This window comes from Silene latifolia, chromosome 6, assembly GCF_048544455.1.
Source record: "Silene latifolia isolate original U9 population chromosome 6, ASM4854445v1, whole genome shotgun sequence".
In the NCBI taxonomy this organism is placed as follows: domain Eukaryota; kingdom Viridiplantae; phylum Streptophyta; class Magnoliopsida; order Caryophyllales; family Caryophyllaceae; genus Silene; species Silene latifolia.
In genome coordinates, this window is record NC_133531.1 from 57,477,287 (window position 1) to 57,480,530 (window position 3,244).

Sequence of the window (3,244 nt, forward strand, 5' to 3'; positions counted from 1 at the left end):
TTGATTCACTTTCTCAGATTCTCATGAATCCAGATTGTAGCTCAAATTAATTATCAATACTGATTTAGATTGTAAATAAAATAGTTTCTTTACTTTGCCATCAAATATTGCGAATACAATAATCTCATTTAATCGATTGTGCAGTTTGTCTTATAAAGAAAAATTGATACACGAATAAAACGAAAAAAATGATCCGTTCAATGTTGATATATTTTGATGCTTAAATCTCCTTGTGGTTAGTGTTACCCACTTCCCGGGTCAAAAGACAAACTTTTTGAGCGATTTTAAAGTCTCCAATTATTCTAAATTACTTGCATATTAAAATATAGAATTTTTTTAAAAGTAGATCAATTAATTAAAATTAAAATAAATATTTCAAAATAGTATAAGATTTTGTCAATAGTCAAATTTAATGTCAGTGAACCTAAATATATGTAACTATGTAAGGATTAAGGAAGAAGTTAGCCAATGATTATTCTAAAAGCCAATTCAAAAACTATTCTTCTGAAAACGAAAATGCAAATGTATATATGTGATGGGAATAGGCAGTACATGCACAAATAGGATTTTGCACGCACATGATATTAGTTGGACTTCATTATTGTTTTACTCATTATGTCAAAACCACAGAGGGATCATACTAATCTGGTTAATTCGGATTATGGATCAAGTGGGGGTTTTCAGCTCAGGTGTTGGGTCAGTAGGGTTATTCTGGTCGGATACAATGAGGCTATGGGGTAATATTGACAGAATTGGTATAGGAGTATATTGCCGGATCGGTACAACCAAGGCTTCTATCCTTGAAAATAATCGTATTCGAATGACTCCCTCTCTTTGTGTAGGTACAGCACGTATTGGTTGAACAATTTGATAAGAAGTCATTAACGATAAGGTCATTTCGCGTACAACAATTGAAAGGGATTGAACGAAAAAGAAGAAAAAAAAAATTTCAAGCACTACCACTAACATAAAACTAACAATAGGGGATTGATCGTTATTTTTAGGGTAAACCATAAAACTATTAGTAAACTATTGTTTTTTTTTCTAATATATCAATCTCACGAGATAATAGCTCAAGCGTTGGATATAACTCAAGATATTATAAATGACACTATCAAGTGCTTTGCGCATCGTCCGGGCATTTTTCTAATATTAGCCCCAAGATAAATATTATGAAATCGCTGTTGTGAATAACTTATGATATTACCCGGGCAACGCCCGTGCATGAAATCTAGTTGAAAAATATGAGAGATTCGTACCAAATAAAATAAAATAAAAAAGATAAGTTACAATATGATATTAAGTATTCGAAAATTTTCTATGATAACCCTTAATTTTGTATGATTTCCCATGGTACTCCTGCATTTAAGAATCTATCCATGATACCCTTGAGATTCAATTTTTGAGCCCATGGTACCGTATAATGTAACGGTCGTTAACGGAACGTTAAAATTTTGATGACGTGACAATAATTAGTAATTAAAAAATTAATAATAAATATGAAATAAAAATAAAGTTTGAACATTTCCCACGGTACCTTGTGCTTTATACATTTCCCCTAGATATCCCTAAGTTATAGCAAAAGAAATACCATGTTCTGCCATTACAACTCACCATCAAAATATTAACAAGGTTATCGATTTAAGAAGAGTTTATGTAGAAAATAAATCACAACTTATTGGGCTATGTTAACTCACTAAAAGAAGCTCGACAAATGTCTAACATGGCTTGTTAGAAAAAATAAAGATTTGACAAATAAAGTGAATGATGACATGAAGGCAAAGATAAGTTTTTGTTCAAGCCCTTGTATTTTAACATAAAAGTAACATTGATTATGTACATGTTGATGTTGAGTAAGGGTAAGAGTAAATCAAGATGACACATGGAATGATAGCAAAATGACCCCCTTATCATGCTATTGCAATGCATAAATCAGGATTCAAGAGTGTAGTGGGAAAACTGTATAAACTTAAGGGTACTACGGAAAAATTATTACTGTACAACTTAGGAAGATCTGGAGAAGAATGTGTAAAGCACAAGGGTACCATGAGAAATGCTCAAGTTTTTATTTGTATTTAATATTTTTTTATTAATTTTTAATTACTAATTAGTGTCACATCATCAAAATTTAATATTCCGTTAACCGTTACATTAAGGGTTCGCATGGAATGAAGGAAACAATTAGTGGGGTAATGTTTTAAGGGAAATAATTACCGGGGAATATAATCCAGGAAGTAACATGTTCCTTATTTGCAAGTTCGGAATGCTAAGAGAATTATTAGTAGGGTAATCTATTTTCGGGTTTGGTACAAGTGTAATTAGTGCATTAGGTATAAAATGAATTCATATTTGTTCAATATTGAGAGTAATGAATTACTCCAGTAATAGTTACCCATGGGGAGGGTGGGTAATACATTATGTAACACCCCCGCACACCAGGATGCCTTACCAAGGACCATCCCCGTGTATGAAGGTGTTACCATCTCGGTCACCCGAGGTAGTAGATCAAATAGACAATAAAAGAACATTATAATTAATAACTTTAACACCTTACAACCACGATACAAAACTGAATACAAGAGATAACTATGATTGCTAAAGAACTCATGCGTCTGACACCTATGCCGGTAGCGTGGTGACTCGATTCCCTCCATGACCAACATCAACAATCAACTGTACCTGCTAAGCCAACTGCTCACCATCCCCGAATGGATCACCACCGTTTTGAAAACATAACACGGGGTCAGTTACTGAGCAATTAAGGTAAGACAAGTACGATAAATAACCAACTGATCATCCACCAACCCCGGTCTCCCGATCTCACACAGTAACCGACTACACACCAAGGTGTGTAGCCCTGCCAGATTACGCATCGCAACTGGTAATCCTCGCCGCCAGTGGGTGACCGCAGCCCATCCCCACCAAGTCCAGCTCCTCAGTGAGCGACTAACAATCCCTGTCCCTTAATGTGCACATCCCCTCCCGTAACGAGTTCCACGGAGGGCGAACTAAGGTGTGAAGCCACTCCCGCAAGTGACTCCACCACAAACACACACACACACCACAGCAACACAGCTGTCACAACACCACAACTGTCACAACACAACCACATCACCACCGTCGCCACAACACTCATACTCCGATGATTAGCAGATAACAATAATTAGAAACAAACACAATCTTAAATCAATTGACAGTAACCGAGTAGGGAAACCCTACCTCGTCGCAAGCCATGAAAAGCATC